The sequence below is a fragment of the Prinia subflava genome, chromosome 19 (assembly GCF_021018805.1).
Source record: "Prinia subflava isolate CZ2003 ecotype Zambia chromosome 19, Cam_Psub_1.2, whole genome shotgun sequence".
NCBI classification, from domain to species: domain Eukaryota; kingdom Metazoa; phylum Chordata; class Aves; order Passeriformes; family Cisticolidae; genus Prinia; species Prinia subflava.
In genome coordinates, this window is record NC_086265.1 from 8025682 (window position 1) to 8051367 (window position 25686).

At 44.6% G+C, this 25686-nt stretch overlaps 1 protein-coding gene across 1 annotated transcript in view; it reads left to right on the top strand.

Annotated features, from left to right (window-relative positions):
- The first annotated feature begins 14766 nt into the window (after window positions 1–14766).
- Window positions 14767–25686, top strand: part of HIC2 (HIC ZBTB transcriptional repressor 2) — a 75241-nt gene continuing 64321 nt past the window's right edge. Inside the window, exon 1 of the mRNA XM_063415763.1 lies at window positions 14767–15159. The gene's annotated coding sequence lies outside the window, so the exon portion shown is untranslated. The remainder of the gene's footprint in view (window positions 15160–25686) is intronic.

Consider the following 25686-nt stretch of genomic DNA (forward strand, 5'->3'; position numbering starts at 1 on the left):
ATGTGTGTTTCTAAAGCAGCAAATCCATGAGGTCCAGTTCCAGCAGGTGGTATTTGGGGTGGACACAATTGCTGGGAAAGTTCATCTAATTTAATTCCTTTAAAATATTCCTTCAGGTCCAGTTTGGTTCCTAGTGAATATCTACCTCATGGATTGATAGAGCACTGTCCAAGTGATTCCCATTTTGTTGCCATTGTCAGTTCAATCCCCAAATGGTGTCTTGCTGCATCCCTCTCCCTCTCACACCAACTCACTGCCACTTATTTGCCTATACTTGCAGAGTGAAATTCTTTTATGGAGAAGTAATTTTTCCAAGTGCAAAGCTGCCACGCACAGAGGATACATGTGGCTGAGATCTGCACAATTCACAAACTGGACAGGAAATTTCAGGTCCCAGTTTTTTATTATTCCCTTCATACCCTTGCTTTGGCTGTAAGGGATATGGTAACTCTGAACTGGTAACTCTGATCACTCTCTGTGTGAAGGTGTAAACAGAAACACAAGTCACTGACATGCAGGGAAGAGTCAGTCCCTTATTTTTTCACACTAGAAACTGTAGTACCATTCATTGTGCTTTTGCAGCATGCAGAATGTCCTGCAAAAGCTCAATGGCTTTAGACAACTCCAAGCTGAAGACACTTTCTAGTATATGTTGTGCCAGATTTCCCAAATGGTTGCAGCACTCCCCACCAGCCTCCCTCCACTGATTTTGGTGAGACCTGCCAACCTACACTGCATGCCAGCACCAGAGGTGCCCTGAGAGGATGAGCCGGGGCCACTGTGAGTGTAGGAACTGCTGTGAAGCTGGGTGTGCTGTGTCTGGCCATCCTTATGAAACCTCAGGAATCTCAGGAGTCTGTGCAGCAAGGGATTCACTGTTTGTCAGCACTGCATCTCCTGTGCCACACCACCACTTCTCCTTGGGTTACATTTTCAAGGATTTGTGAAAAGCACATCTAAAAACCTCTGCCACTGTCCTGTACTGCTATTAATGTACAACAAACAGCTTTCTGAGTCTCCTTGCTGCTAAGCTCAGCTCTGGTCTAGCAGGAATCCCATCCTGCTCAACACCTTATTTTGCTTCTGTGTCCAAGTGCCCGAGTTTCTGGATACTAAATGGACACAGTGTAGCCTCCCTTTTGATATTTAGTGGCATCTGCACACCCAGGTCTTGGGTGTCCTACTAAGAGCTGAGAAAATCAAAAAACATCAGAAAAAAAAGAGTATCAGCGTTGTTAGGGTAATAGCTCATTTGCCAGAGCAACATCAAGAAATACAGCACAGCCCTCAGAGTGTCATGCTGCAGTTTCAAGAAGATTCATTGCCATGGATGTTGAGGCAGAATTCAGAAATTGGTGTCAGATACAAAACACAGGTACCATCATATAGGATGTTTGCACACATTAAACACTGAAATGTTCAGTTTGGAAGTGACTGGAAGTTTTCCTTCTACAGATTTGGAGTTGCTGTATGAAGTGACATGAAACCCACCAAGTTCATGTTCACATTAAAAAAAAAAAAAAAAAAGAAAGGACAGATGGCACCTTGTCTTTCTGGCAGTGTCAGCAGGTTGGACAAGGATTAAGCAGGTAAGATGAGTGGAACAGAGCTCTGTGGCTGTCACTCATAGAGCTCCCTGCTAGAACAGAACAGAATTTAAAGAATTATGATTCTTTCTGAACATACCACAGCCCTGTGCTGTCCCCTCCATGTCCACCCTCTCCATCAGGCCTGCAGCTCATTAGTGGGGCAGCACAGGACCCCTGCACTGTCACTCTGCATTTGGCACCCTGTAACCAGAAAATTTCATCATTCAGCTCTGTCAGCCCAGCGCCCAACCAGCAAGTCAGTCATGAAAATGAGTTCCTTTGGAAACACGGTGTGGGGATGAGAGCAGGCAGGAGTTAATGAGGAGTGAGCACTGAATGCAATTGAGGAAGGAAGATGTTCACAGGTAGGATCCCACAACCCTGTAAATCAAGTTCTCTGTCCAAGCTGCTACTGTACCTGCATTTGGCACTGAGCACGGATGTGTAAGGACGAGCACCGGCTCTGCAGGGCAAGGCTGCAAATCCTGAGCTTCTGTGCAATGGCTCCTACCCTGCATTTGATATCATCATCAAGTAATCATGTTTTAATGAGGGAATAGAACATGCTAATTGTTTTTCTTCTGCTATTCTACATGGCTGCAAATTAAAGGGACACCAGGGGAGCAAGAAGCACAGCCCTGTGTTTTAGGATGGGGCACACTTGCTCAATACAGCTTGAGTGTTTTGTCACAGCCACTTCATTTGTACCATGTGCTTTGTAGCCTATGGCTCCTAACAAAAAAAAGATGGATTGCTTTTGTCATTGTGGCACCAGACTGCTGAGGAAAATACTAATGGATTTGGTAGCTTAAAGTGAGTATACATCAGGAAGTTATGGCATTTTCATTTTATCTTAACAGCACATTTCCTGAGACCACCTAGAGAAAAGCTGCTAGATACCAACTACATTCCCATATTTTAAAAAGAATAGCAAGAAAGTAAAAATAATTCTAAGATGAGTTGCTAGGTACAATTCTGGTGCATAACTAATGTAAATTTGTCTTCTATTATAAATGAAATGTTTGGTTCTGTAAATTCTGACCTCTGTTTCAATAGGTCTACAATTGATATTCAGGGACACATTTTAGAATTGTCCAGTAAAAACTGCTTGGAATTTGGTGAATCTTAAATATTTCAGCTAAGACCTTCCTCCCATGCACTGAGTCCCTAGCACACCTCAGGCACTGCAGTACCTCCCTGTCAGGGCTCTCTGGCTCTTGCAGAACCCTTAAAAAATGGATTCCTGCTTGAAGCAAAATTTCTGTTGATTGGTAACTTGTCACCATTGCATGCTGGTGGTACCTTGTCTGAGCAGCAAACTGAGGGCTGGTTGCTTGCAGGGCTGCAAGCAAATAAAAAATAACATTAATTTCTGTGATATTTATTTCTATGTCCAGGACAAGACAAGGGAAAGAGACAGCAGGTTTGAAAACAACTTCCCTGTAAATATTGGCAATTATTTTAAAAAAGTAATTTTTATTACCCAGTAAAACCTTGCTGTCATATATGACACTAAACATTTGAACAAGTGAATTTCCACACTGCACAGAAGGATTTAGCACTTTCTTACCTTCTGGGAAAGTTTTTTAGCAAAGCCAGCAGGCTGGGGCTGAGTACTGGCATGATGGATCTTTTTAGAAATAACTGTTAAAGGAAACTGTGTTCTGCGAGTCCAACCCTTTTACAGGGGAACAAGGACAGCAATGTGTGAGCACTGCTGTGTGCCGTGGTGTGGTTTTGTGCTTCATGTTGGCGGAAAAAACAAGTCGATGGTGGCACAATTTGTAAAGCAATTACTGCTCCTGGAATTGATAGTCTGGCACTGCTGACTGGGGTCTGAGGGAATCAGGTGTTTGATGGCAGCACTGCCCAAACTAGGACAGACAGCAAATTAAGGGCTCCCCTGAACAGCAAAGAAAATATGACCTTTTTTTCCTCTAAATTAGCAACACTGTAGTTTTTATTTGGACTTCAAAGGCTTGCATAGAGACCAAAGCAGGGTGTTGCTCTGTGGTCAGTTTACATTAAAAAAAAAGTAACAATGCTAGATTGAAAAGAAAACAAGAAGTCACTGAATTTGCTCTTGCACGGAAAAGACCACAAACTTCAGGATTATTTGCCACTGGGCCGTGTGACCGCCCCTCCCCTGCCCGTGGAGGGTCGATTACCATCAAAGCCACTTGGGAATATGCACATGACCTCACAAAAATGTGCACTAGCAAAAATATACCTCTTCTCAAGTCAAAAAGGGAACAAAATTTTTCATAAAATAGACCTAAGACTTGTTCTTATGCTAGTGATTGGATTAAGTAATGACTAATTAGATGAGGTCATCACTTTCTGTGTCATATATATCCAGTATTTATGGAGAATTTACTCATTCTAATTAACAGAGTAGAAATAGTTTCTTGACAAACTTCATTTTCCTGAAACTAAGAGCCTTGAATTTGTTCCACTTTTGATCTTTCTTTGGTGGCTATGTTTGCTTTACATTAAAATAACTTCTAACATTCCCATTAAGGATAATCCCTCCAGCAGCCACAGTATGACATTTCTATATTAATCTTTTAAGCATTTTAGAAAAGCAAGGTTTCATGTTTTAATAATCACAGTGTTTTTCTCCGAGGAGTTGTAAAAATTTATGGGGCTTTTCTATCCTATTTGACTTCTACATCTTTAGAGTTTGGTGCTAATGGCCCATTCAGCCTGCTTACTCTTTGACTCCTTTTTTATTTCTTTTTCATCTTCTTACAAAAGAAAAATTGCTTCCGTGCCTTACGCCGTTGCAGATGCTGTTCAAGTGGTAAGTAATTTCAATCCAACTAGCTGAAAAAAAATCCAGTTCACCCTCATCTCAGAATCACTTGGGGGTCTCCAATGTAGACGTGCATACAAACCCTTTAATTCATCATTAAGAACAAAATGTAGCCAGTTGTTTAAAGCAGAAAGAGCAGCAACGTCAATATATGTACACACATTTTTAACAGCTTATCAGTTTGTCTTCAAAAGTTACATTTTCTTTTATTTCCTTTTTGCTTTTTTAGCAGAAAAATAAAAATACTTGATTAACTATGTTTATTATAACTATAAGATGATCACAAAAATGGCTCTCCAGTGCCCTGGAAGCATTTTTGCCCCATATTACTCATACTTTGTTCTTTGCAGAGCCAGGTAAGACATTGCAACTAATAAAAATCCAGCCATGCAATCACAGTAACAAAACAAGCAAACTCCCCACTCTGTCACTGAGACCTCTCTCACTGTTCATGCTTTCACTTTCACTGAAAGCCGAAAAATCTGAGCCCTTTTGAACAAGGTAATTTCCAAAGAAGAGAGAAAACATGCCTGCCTTAAGTCAAGATTGCTCCTGGTGATTTCCATTGCTGAAATCCCTGCAGAAGAGGAGCTATGGCATCTCAATTAGGCAAGTCTCAAAGCATTTGTGGTTACAGAGAATAAAACAACATTCTCAGTTCCAATGCAAGACACTTAGTGAGATCAGTTTCTTGGGAGATGTTTCACTTGATTTGCTCGAGCAGCAAAGTGTCAGTAACAGGGGCTTACGCCTTGGCTGCCCCATAGAGAATCAAGGGGGTCAAAAAGGATGAGAAGATAAAGAACAGAGCAGTCAGCAGCACATCAGAATGTGTGATAATGAAGGAGACAGGAGTTTCAGGGGCTGAAACTATAGAGTGGGAAAATGGAGTTTCTGTTGCATATTCAAGACAGTAATTGAAGAGATAAGTGCCAAAAGATCTGCAGCATCCAGAAATTGTCAGAGTTGTCTTGCCACAGGTTCCTCAGTGATCTTATCCCGAGTGTTTCATAACAGATGGAAAGATAGCTGGAATGCATGTTTAAGAATAGACAAGGAAACAGCAGCTCTGTTTTGTACCACAAGACTCAAGCCTTGTTCAAAACCAGCAAGCAAGGGCACGGTGGCAGCTCAGTCCCCACCAGCAGCACCAGCCCTGCTCACAGCCCCGGTAGCCAGCAGCAGATGGGTCTCCCCTCAGCACAGCTCTGATTTACTGCACACACACAAAGCTGAGTAACTCGAGTGCCTCCCATGATTTATAGAGGCGTGGGTTGCTCATCTAAGCAGAGGAGTGGGATGCAGAAATGCTTGTGCTCTAACCAGTTTCCGATGTGGAATCCTGCGGCCCAAGGCACGTCAGGTTTCTCAGCCTCTGCGCAAGTTCCCAAATCTCAAAGTAAAGCTCAAGCCTTTTAAGATGTGGTGTTAAAGGTTCCAGCAGAATGGAAAGAGCTTGCAGAAGGGTCCAGCTGTTCCAGTCCCTCTCCTCCTGTGTATCCAGCTCTCCCCTAATTCAGCTCCTAAGAGCGAGCGAGTGCTTGCTATGCACGAAGGGGCAGGGATTTCTTCCAGCAGCCTCTGGAGAGCCAGTGCAGCAGATCTGCTGTGCACGATGCAAAGGGCAGTGTTGTTGTTGCTCACTGGTTTCACAACCACACAATTCTGGTCCTTCATCACTCCACAATCTTCCTTCAGCTCTTGTTTTTCTGAGCACCTGGAACAAATATTTACTCCTTTGTTTCTTTATTTGCACAATTATAATGCAACATTTCTTGCTCTGCATCCTTCTCCAGTGTTTGTAAAGCCACTGAAAAATGTTACATTTTCACTGACAAGCGAAAGATATTTTTCTTTAGCGTTGATGATGCAAATAGTGTTGATGATGTCTATTGTTTTATGCTCTACGTCAGGCTGATGTACATTTCGGATAAGTAGACTATTACTTGGCAAATTTTATACTGAGGAGTGGGGCCAGCATTATGGTTCAGAATACTGAATTTGTCATGAGAAGTTAAGCAAAAGTTGAAAAGATTTTTCTCTGATTCAGCCCAGTCCTGCAAGGGACACTCTTAGCCTGTGAACACCACATGGGTGGTACTAGGTGGTCTTTTGTGTTCCCAGTCAATAATATCTGTGGTTGCCTGTCCCTGCACCATCCTGTCACCCATCACTGGTTAGAGTAGGCTAAAAGCTGCTGTAAATGATGCACTGGCCCAAGGGCAATAGAAGAGCACCAGGAATTCCACCTTTAATTGGATTTCCAATATGTTGCTTTTTTACTTGCATTGACCTTAAGCTAAAATGAGAATACTGCTGGAGATTTGTGCCTCCAAGAGAAACAGAAAGAAAAAACCCAATGCAAACACAAAAAAGAGGGAGCAGCAGAGTCCCAGTTCCCATGCATGACCTCTGAACTGGTACTGGAGATCTGCAAGAAAGCTCCACTCAGCCCTCGGTGCTGATACAGACAACAATGAAAGGAGAGCGCCCCAAACATTCATAACCAGCCCTCTGTCTGCCCCTGAAAAAACCCCAATCTCACATTCTTTGTCCCCTGAACTACAGTCACCTTGCATTACACGGTAGGAAATGACTGGCCAGGCTTTCCATTGCCACTGGCACTAATCACAGAAGATGAATATGAACTGACCAATGGTGTTTATAACCTTGTTTAACAATGTCAGGCAGTGGGCTGCAGTCTCTCTCCCTCTCATCCATATCATTCCAGTGCCTCCAGTGCAGTAATTTCAACTTACCCCAGCACCAGTGAATTCAGACTCAAATGGAAAGGTGCTTTAGGACAGAAAAATCCAACCATATTTTTGAAAAGTAAAAAGAGTGAGAAATATCAGAACCCTGAGTCAGAAGTATCAGAAACAGTGATTTTCTTTGCTTGGCAGCTCAGGTGTACCCATGAAAACAGCACAGTGCATACCAGAGTGAGAGGGTCTGGCCTCTGAAGCAGATCCCCTTGCCAGCATTAAGCAAAACATGTTTCACCCCTGTATATTTTCATGAACACTTGAAAAAATCACAGTAAATACAGTTCATATAGGTACCAAACATGAAAACGTATCTCTGGTAGTAGACAAACTTTTATCTTGGGTCACCAGTGCCCTGCTGGCACTGTAACATATTTATTTTTTAGCATTCAGTGACCTTTGATACCAGTAGCTATGAGGCTGCCAAGCTGCCCATGGGCTCTTCCATGCCAGTCTTTATCTGCTCTGGGCAGCTGGAACTGAACCCTGCCTGTTTGTGAGGGAGTGGGCAGGGGAGGGAGCAAACCCTGTGGGGACTCTGCCCTGCCATGTGTGCCTGAGTGTGTGACACTGGTTCTGAGCCCCCTGGCATCAGCTGATACACACCAGTGTCTGTGTGCATATATTCGAGGGCCCTGGAGTTTCTTTCTCTTATACAATATGAAGAGTGGTATTTGCATGGCTGTTGGCTTTAAAGGACAGCCCTCAGCTGAGCTACAACACATCCAGTATTCTGGGGTCCTCTTTGGATGGAAAAGAGTCTTTTTGTTGTTCTTGTGGTTATCTTCTCTACCACATTAATTAAAAACACTGCTGTGACCTGTCCAAAATCAGAGTGCTCCCTGGGTTTGTACTTTACCCTGTGCAGTGCCAGCCTTTGGGCAGTTTGCACAGCCTACAGTTTGCTCTAGTACTGTTCCAATATTTCAGCTAAATTCCCAGGTGGAGAGGCACATGTCACCCTGATCCAGCTGTCCCAGCAACAACAGGACATGGCTCACGTTCACCTAGAACATGTTCTCACTCACCGAGAAAATGCCGAGCTAGGCAGGGAGGAAAAGGTGCTTTTTAGTTAGACCTCCACCAACTAAATCAAGCTAAAATTACAGTTACCCTTTGCTTAAGTGCCAGTGCTTGAGAAGCAATCTCATTATGTGTGGTAACACGTAAGCTTAAAAGCATTCAGCTAAAACCAATCCTTCTGCTGTCCCTGGTCACCAACTGGCAACACAGCTCCACACTGACACCAATCTGGCAACCTGTAGAGTTTGCCCTCCATTACATTTTGCTTCTATAAGCACAGCTATTATTGGAACTGCTTACTTGACCATATTGCATGCTTTACCTCCATCTGACAATAATTCATTCTTCCAGCTTGCAACATTAATTACTTATGCATACTATACACACTGCCTCTCTAAGTACATACACGTGAAGAAAGCAAGAAGATTTTCTGTACAGCTGAATTTGGTGGTGGTTTTCCTATTATTTTTACCTAATATGAGGACAAGAAGAGATTTTTATGACTTGAAAGTCATCACCAGAAATACTCAGGAATGCAGTGTATCAACAAATACTGGCTGGCTCCGTGGGTTATTACAGAAAACACAAAATATACCTCTGTGTTACTATGCTGCCCAATAAATAATAGAAGGAACACTTCACTTAAATATGTATTTATGGATGGATATGTGTACACACACATATGTACTTACATGTAAACAACAACAACAACAACAACAACAACAACAACAAACCCACAAAAAACCACCCACCCAAAAACATGACCAAGAAAAAGCTGGTCATAAATATAACACGTTCTTGATGGTTAACACTTTCCTATCTGTAAAATTAGAAAGATAAGACTGGAGGACATCCTGGCACCTCGGAAATTCCCAGCCACCACCAGCAAGGTATTGCCCACCCCTCACACCCAGGGTCAGTATCTGCAGAGCAGAGTTTTCAGCTCTCTCCTCTTGTTAGAAAGCTCAAGTCTGTTATGATTCCATGGAGCATCCTGATACCTGTCCTGCCACCTGTGACAAGATCCTGCAACAGACAGGATGGTCCAGCAGTGCCCTGTGCAGCCAGCACTGCCTTCCCACTGCTGCTGCAAGAATTTTGTCTGGGATCACATTTGTCATTTCTCTCACAGCCTCATGCACCGATGGTTCACAGTCATCCACTGCCAGACTAACACAGAGATCTTCTGCATAAAGTTCTGTGTGGTTGATGGAGAGTCTGACATATCCACACAATATGGATATGTCTGACATATCTTGATTTAGGATAAGTTCCTCTTATCCTAAATCAAGAACCCAGAAGAGGCAGGATAGACCTCCATTCTCAGGGAATCTTCATCTTTTCTGTGCCTGCAGAAGAAGCCCTGGACTAGATTATCTTGAAGAAGATGCTTGATTTTCAATTGTCAATGGTGAAGTGCATCCCAAATGTATGTTTGTTTTTGTATGGAATTGCATCCCATTTCCATCACTTTCACCATCTTCCAGCTCACCAGCCACGATACCCTGATGCTGTTAATGACTGTGCCTCGACTTTTTCATCAGAACATTTCCTTGCCATTCTCCATCTTAAATGCCAATAGACCACTAGAGTGAATATTAAACAAGTTCAACCTTGAATTACTAGAAATCTCTATCCCAATAGCAGTCTATTGGCATCTCTCCTTCAGACAGCTTCTTACACATTTTACTGCTCTTGTACTAATCCCCATCTTCTCCATCTTAATGAATAACTTCCCATGTGGCTTCATATCAAATGCTTGACTAAAATCCATATAGATTAGATCTACTACATTTCCCCTTGCTTAGTTATCTCTCCAAAGCTAAAGTGTCCAGGACACTCAGCAAAATCAGCATTTTGGTTGCATTTTATCCTGTTTATCTTCTCTTGCCATCTTTTAAAAAAATATATTAAATATGTTAAATATATTTTTTGTCAAAACTCTCCTGAAAGTCTGAGGTGGTCTCAAAACCAATGAACTCAGTGGCTTCTTAGACAACTTTCTAATAATTTTAAAAATAAAAGACATTGTTTAATACAGAGGTTTTGGAGATAGGTACAGAGTGAACATATCTGCAATGAAATTCATGGGCCAACAGAAATCAAAGATCTTGTTATAGTGGAAGCAGTGTTTTTATCTAATTAGAGTTGCAAAACTCCTTGTCTCAGCCCTGCCTATGCCAGAACGTCTCACAAAACATTTCAGCTTCAAGCAACAAAACCAGTGCAAGTTTCTTCTCTTCCAAGGAAATGAAAACTTCTATCAGAATGAACAGAGGCAGAAGTGGATAAAACAGTACCTTGTACTAAACCACTAACCTAATTTTTTTGTTGTTTTTGTTTTTGTTTTTTTGTTATTGGGTTCTAAGCTCATGATTTTGAGCAGAACCCTCACAAGGCAGAACAGTGCAGAACTGAGGGAACCTCTGATCAGCCACAGCATAGAATCAGCTCTGAAGTGAGGACCTTTATGGCAATTTTTGATACTAAGGATTCAGGTTACATTTACTGTTTCTGATTTTCCTTCATTACAAATGTAGTTTCAAAAATATTTTCTTTCCCTTTTCAGATGTGGAAAAATTATTTTCAATTTTGTGTTCTATCAAGTTCTGAATTAGTAAGACCAGGAACAGATATGAGAAATTAAGACAACATTACACAAAGGTCAAAATGTAATGCTCTGTGCATCATCAACCGACTGAAGTCAAAAGAGCAGAAGTAGCAGAGTGGGGAAACCAACTAATCCCGTGAATGATGAAGGAGCTTTACTGAGGATGTACACTCAAGCACAGCATGCTTGCAGCTAGGAGAGAAAGATTTTCCAAACCCATCTTAGCATAAAATTGGAATCTCCTCCATGGGCACTTCTGAGTCTGTTGGACAAGACCTTCCAGACACACACATCTGACTGTAGAGGAGTATTTCTATGGAGGGGACAGTGAAATATCTTTTCCATTTCATGAGCTATCCCCAGCTGTTCTGATACTATTCAAGCACAGTTTCCTGGGTCATTGCAATGCCTCACACGGTGCCTCTTTCAGTTCCAGACCGACATCCTGGCCCTCAGCATTATTCGTGGAGCTGTCAGGACTACCCCACTGCAGAGACAAGGAGTGCAAACCTCTGCTAAGAAACTTCCTTTAATTTTATTTTTAGAGGTAAATCATCTATTCTTGAGGAGCAGGCTGGTTACCCCTTGCTTTAACTTTGCTTTCAGACATAAGCCCAAAACTGGCATTCTCTGCCCTGTACATTTTGCGTAGTTCCTTGAATTGCAGTTTTTTGCTTTCGTGTGAGCTCTTCTGCCCAGCTTTACCCATCGGTTCCTGCTGTAAACAACTGTTTCTCTGCTAGGTGGCACTGGCCATCCACCAGCGCTGGGCTGAAGGCAGGTGGCACTGAAGAGCCGTGAGGGCACATGGCCACCCTTTGGTCCTTATTCTGTTTACTTTCTGCAATAGCATTTTCTTTGCTCAGATTACTTCACTCGTCACCCACAGCACCAGCTTGCCACGACAATAATTGTAGCCATGTCCTCTTCCTGTGCTAGGATGAGTATAAACTTGCTGTTAGCACTGCTGCAAAGGGCTGGAGCTGTTCTGAACCCATCAGTTTGTTGAAAATTGAAATGAAACCAAAGCCCTGAAATTCCTCTGGGTTTCAGTCACTGACTTGAGTCTAAGTATTAGGGGGAGGAGGGGAGATACAATTAATTAAACTTGTCTGCTTGAAAACAGCATTACAGAGCTACTGTGAATAGATACTAAGGACTAAGATACAAGAATGGTGTGAAATCTGCTTGTTCTTTGTATTCTGTTCTAAATTTTTGGTATATTGTTAGGGCAAAAATCTGTTTGTCAAAGCTCCCTTGGATGTGTTGCATTCAAGGTACTCATCAACACACTGAGGAGGAAGATGAAGCTTTCAGCTGTGTCTGCAGAGCACCCAGCACCATTCACTGCTGCCAATCCTCTTTGTGTTCTTTTCAGTATAAGTGCTAAAAACCTCAGTCAAACAAAACTACAAAACTAAGTTAATGACCAGTGTCCAGCTGGAAATAGAAGAGTCTCTTTCTTCAAAGTATTCACAAGCCCAAACCATTCCCCAGAATGTGCCCATTGTGCCACAGTGTCTGCAGGCAGTGCCACCATCACCTGTCTGATCCAGCCTTTCATCTGAGCATGCTGCTCTCCGCACCCGAGCAACCCGTTTGCTTTTCACACACAGGGGCACGTTTTACCAGTGCCAGATGTGCCCACAGTGGGCGTGATTTCTCAGAACTTGAGGGTGTACCCTCTGTTTGGATGGCAAATCCTCTGACTGTGGTTGCTTGGAGACATTACAGGTATCATGGTATCTGCCTTGCGTGCCTGTAGATGTTTTCCAGGTAGGTGTGGCCATACTTCAACTTGGCTCATCAGATTCTCCACAGATGTCCTTGGTTCTAGCGACAGTGCCAGGTCAAACTTTCTCATTAGTTCTTTTCCAACCTTATAATTATCACCTGTATATGAAGCTGAATGCAGTGCTGTATCATACCATATCATTTCCAGGTGCCAGACACCTAATTTCTATCTTTATTTTTTTGTCTCCTCTCTACTGTAAATGTGTCCATCTCTCCATTTCCTGAGGGATGCTGCAAAGTAATCATTCCCAAACCTAGAGAAGACTCAAATACAAGTAAAGCATTTTAGACTAAATCTTGTGGTCACATTTTAGGATGTTTCTGTCCATCTTCCCAAGCTTCTTTCTCCCCTTCACTCTCAAAAGTTAACACCTGCCTAGCAAAGTTGGCAGACAGGCTGAAATGCTTGTGCCTCGAGCCATTCCTGTGAAAAACCTGGCACCTTTGTTCAAATGTCTGATGAAAGCGGGTTTGAACAAAGATGTTGGTTTGTGAACTGGCAGGGGCACACAGATTGTGCTGGGGTGGAAAACTTCAGCGGAAGGAAGGAAGATGAGGGCAGATGGTGGCATTGTTGAGGTCTTGAAATGCCACACAAAGATTCACAAATGTGGGTCTTTCTAAACACAAATGTCGAAACTTACCTGAAAAAATATATATGATGCATTTAGCCCCATTTAGATAGTGCAGGCACTTCTGTGTGTTTGCCTACCAATTCCTCTGGCACAGCGTGAAACAAATGGCGTGAAACACCTCCCTGGATATTTGCAAGGCCACTTAACTTTAAAATACAGCTCAGAGCAGCACCACCGATCTTAAATTAACTTTCCTGGTGGGGGAAGAGTCTTGAATTGATCCTTATCTACTTCACTGGGTCTTGTGCTGACAGTCAGGTTTGCTGTTCTCACCACTGTTAGTGTTCTGCTCTTTATTGGGTGTACTGTGAACAAACCACCAGTCCAGACCCTTCTGATATGGCTGTTGTGATTTGCCTTATCTTTATTTGCTCCTCAAGCCACTTTGGTAAAGCTGAAGAAACCATGTCCTGCAAAAACTTTGAACTCTGGATGAGCAACTAGAAAATATCTTTATTATCAGGGATGGAGAGCTTAGGCTGCAGCTGGGATCCAGCTGAAGGGCACGCAGACTGCAGGGATCTGCACAGGAAGTGGCTGAGAGAGTCACTGGCATTGTGGCTATTAGGGAATTATTAGACATGTGTTAAACGTAGGCTTAGCTTCACTAATGAATCGCCTTGCTGAGGCTACAGAGAGTTTTGGTTATGGGTGGCTGTGAGGGCACAGAAGGAAAGGAAATATCATCTCATTCTTGGAGCTAATACAGTGATTCCTACATGGGATAGTGGAAGTCCTCCCGTGCATGATTACAATAAAAATGTTTATGTGCATCTCTCCTGTTATTATAGATTAATTAGCTATGGAAGGGAGAGAGTGCTACAAAGGGGTAATTCAGATTTCTGCACAGTGGCACTTTGTGGCAACGATCTGTAAAATTAAGATGTAAAATGTTAAGTGAACTTAACATTTTACAAAGTAATAGGTTGAGTTTGCAGGCTGGGCACACTCTCAGTGTAAGCATCTGAGTAGTCCTTCTTACTCAGTGTGATTACCGATGTTCTTTAAATTAAGCATGCATGGAAATCTTGCAGGACCAGGGACACATAACACACTTTTCCCTCCGATATACTTCTGATAGGTAAATAACTAAAAAAGAAATTCACAACAAAAAACTTCAGATTCTGCGGGTGCAAAGGCCATGTCTGTATCTGTGCCCTGAATGATGCAAAATGCAGTGGCAGTCCTTAATACACAGATCTGAGTGAAAAAAGCTAATATGCAAATAGTGCTATATAATGATGTTTCCTAAATTTTTGTATAAAACTCATTTCAGATTCCAATACACGTGCAAGCTGCAATCTATATAATTTCTCTTAACACATACTTGAGAGCTCATCAGTGATGGGAGAAATAATCTTAATAAATGCCTCATTGCTCGAAACCCGGGAGGGAGCAGCAGTATTTGGGTTGCCGGGAGGCAGTGGTCAGGCTCCGGGCTGGGTTTCGGGGTGTGGGTGGCAGGGAAGGGGGGCGGCTCGGGGTGGGGGAAGCCCTGGTCCCTCGGTGGGAATTACTCAGATCCCCGTCCCTTTCCCAGCCCCGCCGCGGCAACATTTATTGCAAAAGCAGGAAATTGCTTATTACTAAACTAGCTGGCAAGGGAGTGGAGCCGATGCTGTTCCACACTGGCACAGCACTTGCTTAGCTTCTGCTTTCCCTGCTTCTCCTTGTTCCGCTCTTTCTTCTTCTTCTTTCCCCTCTTTCTCTCCTCTCTCCCTCGCTCTCTCCTCTTCTTTTTTTCATTTTGGCTTCTATTCAAATGTGGGTCAGGGGTGAGCGGCTCCCAACGTCACAAGCTTGCAAGATGGCGCTGGGAGGAAGGCTGTGAGATGAGGAACAGGCTGGTATAAACCGAGAGGACAGGAGAGGGAGAGGAGGAGAGGGGAAGGGGAAGAAAAGCTGCTGCTCCAGATGCAATAAGAAGGTAACGCGGCGCGGGGCGCGGGCGGGGGCGCGGGTCCCGCGGGGCGGCCGGGCGCTGCCGGGCTCCGCGGTGCAGCCCAGCCCCGCTCCCCCGCTCTTTATTTGCAGCCCCGGTGGTTTGCCCATCTGTACGGGTCCGCTCGGGAGAGTCGCCGGGGTGGCGGGGGTGTTCCCTTGTTCCCTGCCCTGCATCAGCCGTGCCCGGCACCGGCGGTATTTCCATTGAAAAAACCCGAGATGGTTTCTCTGCTCTTGCCCCCCTCTCTCCGTGCCCCGGGCCCCCTCCCCTCGCCCTCTGGGCGCGCTGCCCCGTTGCTTTGGGGGCCGGGGCGTGCATCGGTGTGCTGGCCACCGTGCCTGTCTGGAGCTTGCCTATGTTGGTTATTTGGTTGAAGCGGCTGGAAACTTTCCCCTTCTCCCGTGCCATTTGTGTGTGTGCGCACGGGTGTGCGCTGCCCCTTCCCGGCGGCGGTGGGCTCGGGGCGGGGGGCCGCAGCTGCTGCCCGCCGGGGCCGGCCGGCGTGGGGTGACCGCCGGGGCCGCAGGCAGCCGCGGAGCAGCCGCCTGCTCCCCATCCCCATTCGTCCCTTCAAGTGAGCCGTATTGTGTTTTATTTGATTTTATTTTTTCCCCGAAAGGAGGGAGCGGAGCCCCGGGGTGCCGGGGGGCGTGTTTGTGCCGGGGATCTGGCCGCATTGTGGAGGAGAGGGCAGGAAAGGGGCTCCCGGGACTTGCATCGCCTCCTTCCCGCCCCCCGCGGTCCATCCGCCGGGCTGCGAGGCGACGAGCCAGGCCGGCATCCCCCAGCCCCAGCGCCGGCCCCAGCCCCACCGAGCACCCCCTGCCCTACCGGGACCGCGGTGAACTTTTGCCCCGGCTCCCCCCTTCCCCGCCGCCCCCCTCGGCCGCTCGGGATCGCGGAGGGAAGGACCCGCCGGCTCCGCTCGCTCTGCCCGTCGCTGCGGGTCTCTGGCTTTTGTTACGGCCCCATCTCGGACGCAATGGACGGAGCAGGATCGCGCACCCTCCCGCGGCCGGGGGCTCCCGGACCCTGCCCGCCGGCTTTGTGCCCCGCAGGAAATGCGCGTTCCCCGGCCGCGCTAGGCAGCGCAGAGCTGTCCACCCGGTTTGAAAAAAAAAAAAAAAAAAAAGAAATTGTACGTCCAGGCTGGCAATATTGTTGCCGAGGCGCTCGACATCGCAATTGAGGGAACCGAGAGGGCTGGCCGCGGCTGCCCGGTCCCGCGGGCACGGCGCCGCGAAGCCGTACCGGGCTCTGCATCTCCCGGCGCGCCGGTGCCGGTGCCAGCTCGGCGGCGGGGGGAGCCGGGCCTTTTGTGGTTTTTTGGTTGCATTTAAAAGCGAAGCCAAGGCGGCGGGGGGAGTGGGGGCGGGGGAGGCTGCGTGCCGGCCCCCTGCGCGGTGCGCGGCCCGGGGAGCCCCGCTGTGACCGCAGCGCCCAGCCCGCCCCCGGCCCCTTTGGTACGGGGCGAGAGCCGGCGGGGAAGTCAATTATTGACTTCTGCTTGGCCGGGTCCCAGGTGGAAGTGGGCACGGCGGCGGCGGGCGGCTCTCGGCGCGCCCCCCGTTATCGGGGCCGCCAGCCGCGCTCCTCCCGGGGCTCCGCGGCCCCGGACACCGCGCCCGGCCCCGCCGCCGCCCGGGAACGCGGATGCACACACGGGCTCCGGGCATCGAATCCTCCTGCTGCGAAATCCGCAACCTTTGAGAGCTCGGGTGGCCTGGGCGCTTCCAGAGACCGGTAACTTGGCGTTAGGAGCTGCGAGTGGGGCGGGGGTACACACACCTTTGCACAGAATTAATGAATTATATATGGAACACAGTGTTTTAGCGCACGGTTACCGAAATCACTCAGGGTATTACTTAGCTGTTAGAACAAATCTGAGAGAGCAGCCAGAAACAGTTAAGAGCATCAGAATTACATTCTGCTAATGAACTGTCCTTTGACCAAAACTGGTTTAAATTTGTTGCGGAATGCTGTTTATATTTGAATAGCTCCCATGTTTTTCCAGAAATTAAGGGGAAAACAATATGCAATAGTCACTTTCATTGGAAAATGTCAGAACTATGAGCAGATGTTTGCTATGCTTGATAAATACAGCGTATAAACAACTAATATTTCAAGATGACCTATTGCTATTTTTTATTACTCAGAACTATTGTATATACTACAGCGGCTCTGGAGAGAAAGCTGTAAATGACTCCTTTGGATTTCACAGCAAAACTACATGGGGAAAATGACATATGGAAAGAAAATTGACTTATTTCCACAACTGCAAATGGCCTCCTTTTTGCGCCTTTTCATTAGCAATCTAATCCTAAAAGCATTAGGAGCAATTATTTGCAGTGGTGCCTGACATTCTAGGTCTAATTATTTAAATCAGTTTAACTTTTGATGCTTGACCCATTAGGTCAAATCTGCGTGCCCTTTGTTATATTTATTAAAAAAAAAAAAAAAGAAAAGAGGGGGGGGGGGGTCTTCAAACTTGCCACCTGCTACTGACATATCATTTTAGCTCTGGAGGAGATCAGCATCAAGAATAAGCAACCTCTTACATATGTTAGTTTCCATTCTAACATGGGTAAGGACACCCTGCGTAAGTGCCTCGTTCTTTGACATCTAAAATCCATTGCTTAATCACGACAGACTCGCGTGGCCACAGGGGTGTAAGGAGGAGGAATGGGAGAGTATGAGGACATGGCAGGTTTTCCTTATGTCATGGTTTCTAGCCTACATGAAATGCAGATGAGACTCACACACATAAAAGGGATGATTTTTCAGTATTTGGGGGAAAAGCTTCTTCCGAGGATCTGGGAGAGCTCTAAATCTTTAATGCATACGGAAATAGCTCCCGTTAGCGTTCACATACGTTTCTGGGTGGAATGACTTATGGATGTGGAGATAGTAATAAGTATTGCAAGATGCTTGAAGCACTTGGTATCATGTGATGGGCTGTAGTGTCAGTGCTGAATTGTTTGGCAGAAGCCGATGTGTGACAAGGGGTGGGGGGAGAGACGAGAGAAAGAGAAGGTGAGAGGCCTTGTTCCAGAAGGGTACATGTTCAGTTCATTCTGATTTGTTGTTTAAAATGAGTAGGAAACAACCTAATGCTAAGCAGTTTGGCTGTGTAATGGATTTAAACTCTTTAAACAGCCACCACAGCCCAAAATTGGTGGTCACAGCATGAAATTTGAAGTTGTGAACAGCAGATCTTGCAATGAGAGTTGTCGTTTTTTAGCATCTTTACAGCCCATAGTAATTAAGAGCTGCCAAACTAAACTGTATGTTGTGCATTGCTCTGACCTTGCAGAAAATAGTATGTGGCTATTCTCTGAGCTCCTGCTGCCTTCTTTGATGATAGATGTAGGGAAATGGGACGATGTTTGAAAACCAAGGTGCATTTGCCTTCCTATCAGAACTCCTGTTTGTGCTGACTGCAGCGTTTAACCCTGTCACCCAGCCTGATGAACACATGGCAGCCTGACAGCCAGAGGTATGGGCAGGAAGACGTTGCCACGTTTTCTCTACAGAAAACCAAGTTTCCCACACCCTAACCAAATCTGACTGATAAAGTGTATGAACAACACTGCAGCTTCTGCCAGCAGCCAGGGAGGAACGTTGCCACAAAGCAGCATTTCAGTGCTGCAGCAACTGTGGTGTTGGGCTGGAAGAAAGCAGAATCACATTTGTGGCATAGCCATTATGTTGGCTGTATTGTGACAGGCGAAGCTCAATGGGAAGGGACCATTTCAGCATCAGCAGACATGACTTCCCTGCTGGGCTTGGAGAAAAATTAACAGGGCTCAGCTGTGGCATTGCAACAACAGAGTGTCGACCCAACCATAAGCAGGAGAAGGTTAAATATGTTTAAAAATGTTAAAAAACATTAAATATTAAAAAAAAAAAAAGATGATGACTTCTTTGGCTTGATTTGGATTGAACACCAGTGACTGGGCCATTAGGCCTTCCTATCTTGGTTTTTGTCTTGCTGCACTATCGGGAGCAAGGACAATGCATTGCAATAGGGATTTCACTCTGCTGTGCAGTAGCTCATTGGCAAAGAAACTGCATTTATTTGTTCAGGTCCCCGGCAATCAGCAGTGACAGTGTGCTTGCTTCTCTCAAAACCAGCAGGACAATGTTAAAAAGTTGCTCATGAGAGTTAAATGTTCTTGTTCAGTTAGCATCTCCAGGTTCCTGTAGGATGCCGATTCTAAGCTGTGTTTCTTTCCTTGAAGCATACGTGTATTGTGCTAGCTGTCCAAACTTGTAAGTTACTCACGCTTGTTTGCAATTCCTGGAAAGAAAATTCACCCTCCAGTGTTGGCTCCCACAAAACAAGGAAGAAATGAAAGAGTGAGGTCAATGCTGAATTTTAAGCTGATACAAAATGAGTTGTTACAATAGCTGTAAAGGAGGAGGCTCCAAGACAGCAATAGCTGTACCTGCTGTAAGTGACAGGTGGGAGAAATTCTGTTCTTTTTCATCTGTGTTTGGATGACGGCCCAGTGCTGGCCACAAACTGCAATCCAGGATTAATCCTCACATAGTGTTTTCTTTCTATGTATCAGATTTCTCATTTTGTTAATAAGCACAGCCTAGCATGCTCTTCAAGTCAGCTGTTCTGGAGTGGAAGCAACAGGGTTTTGCGTTATTGAAATGACGGCTCTCATGCTTTCCTAGAGCTTGTATTGTCTGACCAGGGCAGGGTGGAGGGTGATCCCTGTAATCACAAATCCTAAACAGGGATTCTAGTTACTGATTTTACTTAATGGAAATGGGTGGGGAATGTAGTTTATCCAGGATTACATATGTATTATATCACATTTTCAGATGCACACCCTGCGGATTTGAAGGGGCTAAAGAGTGATCTTTTAAACTGAAAACCTCATGCAGGCATTTGGAAATGGACCTATTGTAGGAAGTTTCCTTCACTTACTCGCTCTAATGGAGAAAAGACAAACTGAGCTGTCCTGCACAAAGTGCCAGAAGACATGCACTGACAGCTAAACTGGGAGAAGAAGGGTCTGAGTCTTCAGCTGGCAGTAAGAAGAGTTCAAAGAAGTGCAGGATTGGTTTCCTGCTCAGAACAGCCATCAGGGAACCCTCCCAATGAAGGTGTCCCTGAAAACAGGGGGAACTTCTTGCTTCTGTTGCTAGGTGTTCTGAGAGATCTGTGCAGGAGCTAGGAACAACCCTCTCTTGTTCTTCCAGCTTTAGATACTGGATGGAAAAACGTGTCAGTGTTGTCCTTGCCCAGGTTCTGGAGAGGAGGCAGGAAACATTTCATGTCAGTAGGCTGGCCTGAGGCATTTGCTGTCCCTCAGTCCCCTGGGCAAAGGAAGAGGGGATGGCTTTCCATAATATATCAGTTTGCCCTATCCAGTCCCTTCCCCCACTGAACCAAACACCATGCAAGATAAAATTGTCCTCAAATCAGTCCTTTGCCATGAGTAAAAAAAGAGATACTGGATGGAGTGCCTGGGGAGAGGCCTCGTGGTAAACAACCTGCCTGCTCTTCATGCTGGGCTAGTCCCATTCACTGCTGCAGCCCTTTAAGATGACAGGGGAGTACAGCGGATTCCTTCCCCTAAATGTGTGCTCATTTCCCGTTGTATAAAGAGCCATTCAGGGAGGGGATTCCGTTTTCTGGGAGTCACATAAAGACACTGCCATGTAGGACTGCACTTACTGCATTGCCATTTGCTGTCAAGATGCCACCAGCCAGTTTGACAGTTTAAAAATCTTTTCTCTTGCTCGATAAAGAAGAGAATAGAGTAATTTGCATTGCCAGTTTTAACTGAGAATTGAAATCAGCCAACAGGAAACCTTATTTGAAAGCTTGCTGGTTTGTCTATGTGCTGGTTACTCTCCAGCAGAAAGACTGGATCTTGCTGGTCTGTACCTATTAAAATATGTTGATGTGCAACTAAAATAACTTTAAATTTCATGTTGAGCAGAAGGTCAGGGTTAACACATTCAGGTATTACCACATTTTGTATTCAACATACAAATCAGAAACAAAATTAATGTATTATGTTATTGTTTCTGAGAAGTGACTCAAGAAACTTCTTATATAGCATTAAATTTAATGAAATGTTAAACCTGAAGATTTTGAAGTGTTAAATAAAATTTGTTAAATACTTTCTTATCAAAATACTTTCTGATGACTTCCTGAGGTCCCTTCCTGTGTGACTTGTTCTGTGATTTTTATTCAGCTCCAATTTAAATGCAAAGCAAAGGAAGAGTTCTTTGAGCAAAAGTGAACTGATTATTTTCTAGTTTTGTTGCTCTTTTATGAGTTTGGAACTAGCAGATACTAGTTTCTAACACCTAGCTTTTATTTGGAGGGAAGTCAGCTTCCCTGCCCTTCTGCCCCTCCTCAAATCTCAGTTGCTTTCAGCAGTCTGAAAGAAGAGGTTATTGAACTAAACAGAAAAAGCAGCTTCTCTGTCCCTGTGCAAGGGGCTCCTGGTGTGAAGGGTTAGTTAAGTGCCCAGTGGATGGAGCAGTAAAGCAGCAGCTTTCTCTGTGGAGAGACAAATTTTCCTCAAAACTTCACTAGGAGAGACATACAACTGAAGAATGCTTTTTTAAAACAATACCTGTTTAAAAGAAGTTTGAAATTATGACAGTGTATAGTGAGACACAAACTTGTGCTGTTTTTATTTAATGTTGTTTCCCCTACCCCTGGAAGGGTGAGATGCTTTGTTATTCCTAGTTTCTGTTTACCCTCATAAAGTATCCAGAACAGTCCTCACATGGAACTTTTTGCATCAAACTCCTCAAGTCCTTGAAAAAAGCTCTTTGTTCTTTTCTAGGCAGCTGAAATGTTCTTTGATAATGTGATATTAGTGACATGATTATGCTCAGTCTTCAAAGAAAAAACATGGATGTCCTTCTAGGCAGGGAAAATATCTACCAAAGTTGCAGATGGCAAGGAATCCACTAAAAATTTAAATCTGTGTGCACAGCTCTGAAGTGTGCATAGCCAGAACCATAGTACCAGAATGCTCAATAATGGGAATTTTGGCATGAGAGCAAGAGTTGTCTTGAAATTCTTCAGATGTCAGCAAAGTGATGTTTGGCTGAGTGTTTTTTTAAAGAAATGTAAATTATGAGAAGTTTTACCCAGAAAACTTGGTTATAAGCACTTGGTTTTATGAATTGATGCAGTGGTTGAATATTTGTCCACATTTAATTCTTTTGGGTGAGCTTGTGGTCCAAGGAACTCTGCTTCCATCCCTGATTTAAATTTTCCATGCTATGGTCATGAAGGAAGTTAAGCAACTTCAGTTTTCTTCATCTTTAAAGTATGAAGAATACAATGTCCTTGGGGTTTTTTGTGTATTTATCTCATAAATGCTCATCATATTTACAAGTTTGCATAATGGGACCCTGACCCTAGCAACAGCCTGTAAATGCTGTCATCATACACATAATTCTAATAAAGCTTCAAAACGGTAAAATTGCCAAAGGACTAATGCTTTAGGATTATGCAAAACCCACAACGGGGGAGGGAGGCTAGAGAAGAAGCCTCTCTAGTCCTTCAGAAATGCTACATTTCTTAGTCTCCACTGTACCTTATCAAACAAGGCTTTCAAAATTGTAATGAAAATTGAAACACACCAGCTATAAAAATGACTCTCTTTTTGCTACAGCGCTGGAAGTATTAATGAGAATATATTCCCCTGCAGTGAGCACTGGGAGCTTTTGGAAGGTTGGTTCTGCACTGTCAGTCTCTTCCTGAAAACGAGTGAATGTCTGTGAATAATCCCCTGCAGGATGCACCAAGCAGCAGCCTGTGTTCCTGTGCCTTCCCTCCGCTGCACGGTGCGCTGCCAGCGCACGGCGTGACGCAACACTCTTGGAAATTCTTGGAAAAGCACTTCCGTTTGCTCTAGGTAGAAATTGTGTTGGCAGCAAAACTGACTCTGCTGTTTACAAGCTGGCAGCATTCTTCAATGAACTCCAAGAAAAGCAGTTTAATGTATGCGGTTCTGCGTACCCATCCAAGTGCAGAGGTGTTTGAGACTGCTGGCCTGTTATTATGGGTGGTGCCTTGGAGAAGGAATGTCTTGAGTATTTGCCCAAGTGTGGACCTCTTTTTAGCAGCTGTAGTCAGCTGGTTTATTCCAGTCAGGCTGGGTCTCCTAGTTTCTGCTTACTGCTGTAAGGTGATGGGTTTAATTGTATTGATATTCCTCAGCTCCTGAGTGAGGGAAAAAGTGACCTGGATGCAGTGAGACCATCAGCTTCATTCTGACAACCTCTATTTTGGTGGCTAAACCAGAGCTGAGTATGAGAATTTGTTTGCCACTATGTTGCTTGAATCTGGAAAAATAATTTCATGTGTCTGTACCTCTTCACCTCTGCCTGTGTAAGGCCATGGTATTTGGAAGATGGGCTGAATTTCCATTAGCATTTAATGAATAGAAAATAACAGTAGTAGCTGCTATTGTCTGATATTTTCCTGTTAATTGTGCAAGAGGATTTCAAGCTGAATGCCATACTAATAATTCAGAGTCTTGGAACCAAATGTAGAGAAAACGAGTACTTTTGATAGAGCTGTAGTACTTGAAATCATGCATGGAGGTATAACTAACCATAGGGGACAGTCATGGAAGGAAAACATATTTTAAGGGTCCTGTTGAAACACTGATCATTGGAGTATGGAATTAAAATATTTACCTATCCAGAAAAGACATCCTTTCAACTCAAAGATCTCAAAATGCTTTCATAATTAATAATCTGTGACTTACAGTTGTGTCTTTGGCATATCCATGTAGCCTTTTCTGAGATGTTTATATGGCTTTCTGAAGGCTGCAGAAGGTTCTTCCTTAACAGGACAGAAGCCATGGCCATAGCCCAACACACCAGCTTCCACCCCCATTAGATGCAAATGACTGATTAAGCACCTCAGTTTCTCTGTTTCACTGGTAACAAGTAAAACCTCCCTTCTCCTTTCCAGATTTTGAGAGTTCCTATGAAGTGGGGCCTGGGCTACACGACAGCAACTGTTCCATTTCAAAAGACTTATCAGTTTTCCACCTAATGCCCAGAGCATTTAATACCATATGCCAGAGGCCTGGGATGTTCCCTGTCCTTCAACTGGTTGGACAAGAAAGGGGGAAAGGAGTCCAGATCAGTTCAAGCAGGTTTCCATGTGCATCTACACTGCCATTATTCAGAACATTTGCCTATTTGTGCTCGCTTCCTCTGTGGTTACACATGGACTCCTGCTACCTCTGTGTTTATCTAAAACAGCTTGGGTTGTACAAACCCTTACCAAAAACTGAAAAACCCAAAGCACCCTCCCTAAAACTTCCTGGAGCAAACAGAAAACATCCCCTTCTGAGGCGGAGGGGAAGCCACTGCATTTCAATGGCTTTGACCATCAAAAGTGGTGAGTGGGAGGGTGTCTGACAGCATTGGTGCTGTAGATTGCCTGGCTGGGGTCACATTTTTGTAAGTGAGAAGGTAGCAGCTGTCCTTTGAGGCATGCAGGATGCAGCATTTCAGGGGACTTGTGATTATTTTTCCCGTAAGAAGTGCTCCATGCTGTGCCAGGCTGCTGCCCCTGCCTCCTCCGTGTTTTGGCAGAGGGGAAGGGGCTGGGTGCCCATCAGGAGTGCTTCTGATGGCACAGAGAAAACAAGTCTGCCTCTGCTAAACTTACATATTACTGGGCACTAACCAGTCAAGTTTGTTGTTTTAAGTTCTCTGTTTTGTAAATCTTCAGGGAAGGAAGGATGGCAGCATCTCAGGTGAAGTCAGTGTAATGCCAGGGTGTGGGATTTCTGTAATTCAGTGCCTGTTGTACTGTATTTTAAGAAAATGCTTGAAATTAGAGAAATAGAAAGGTCATATGAACATGGTGATTTTGTAATAAAATAAAAATATGAGCAGTGCAAACTGGTTGTTGGTCAGATCACAGTCTTCAGGGGAAAATGTCTATAATAGATGTCATTGCAAGGCTAACGCTGCACTTGGCACCAAAAATTAGATTTAATGCTATAAATGGAGATAAAGCCCATTGCAGCTGACAATATACTTCCAGACCATGTCCCCAGCTAAAGAGCTTGCAGTGCAAGGCCCAAATAGGTGCTGTATAGATAACTGGCTGGGGGGGCCAGATTCTGCAAATGCTTACTCAGGCACTTTGCTTGAACTCGGTGTGACTGCTGGAGTAAGAGCTTGCACAATCCAGCCCTGGGAGTGGGGCTGGAGCCTTAAAGCTGTTGGGTAAAACAGAACTGGTTGGGGGGTTTATTTATTTTCCAAGTGCCTGGTGAGGCAGGCTCTAAGTAGAAGCCTGCTTCCGACCCTGACTTGCATGCCTGTTTATTTGCTGTAATCACCTGTAACCTAAAATTGCAAAACTCCTGTGGATACACTATTGATGCCTTTGTAAAGTTCCCTAGCAAAAATTCAACTGGATTTTAAAAGCACACGCTTCTTTCAAAACACTTAGCTATAAAGTTCAATTCTGCCAGCCTGGTGGGC